Source organism: Apium graveolens, chromosome 2, assembly GCF_009905375.1.
Source record: "Apium graveolens cultivar Ventura chromosome 2, ASM990537v1, whole genome shotgun sequence".
Lineage (NCBI taxonomy): Eukaryota > Viridiplantae > Streptophyta > Magnoliopsida > Apiales > Apiaceae > Apium > Apium graveolens.
The window spans coordinates 298,674,623-298,675,353 of record NC_133648.1 but is presented as its reverse complement, the minus strand read 5'-3'; positions in this window follow the sequence as shown (position 1 = coordinate 298,675,353).

Below are 731 nucleotides of genomic sequence, written 5' to 3'. Positions count from 1 at the left end.
TAGGCTGTTAAGACTTGGTTGGGAAATAGTTTCTCGATGAAAGACTTAGGCGATGCTACCTATATATTAGGGATCAAGATCTATATAGATAGATTGAAGAGATTAATTGACCTAGTTGGAGTACATACATTGACAAAGTATTACATCATTTTATGATGCAAGAGACAAAGAAATGATATGTTTTAATGTCTCATAAGATAGTGATCTCAAAAGAAAATTACCCCCTAAATCATTAGATGATAAGGGTCGTCTGAGAAAGTTCCAGATGTGTCAGCAATTGGATCTATAATGTTTACAATGATATATATTTATCCTGATGTTTCGTATGCTTTGAGCATGACGAGCAGATATCAGTCTAATTCAGGTGAGGGTCACTGGATAAATTTCAAGAATATTCTTAAGTACTTAAAGAGGACTAAATACATTTTTTTGGTGTATGGAGAATATAGGGAACTAGTTGTAAAGGGGTTACACGGATGCTAGTTTCTGAACCTAATTTTTGGGTAGACAAGGATGATTGCGTGTTTATGTCTATTTTGTGTTTTGTCTAAATATAAGTTATGTTAGCTGAAATGGTTCACAGCAAGAACATTGATGATTCTATAATGGAACCCGGATATATTGATACTTTTGAAACAGCCAAGGAGACTGTTTAGGCATGTCCTTAGGCGATATCACCTTATTAATGAGATTAATGATCAAGGAGATATAAATGTAAAGTGCATAGTAAT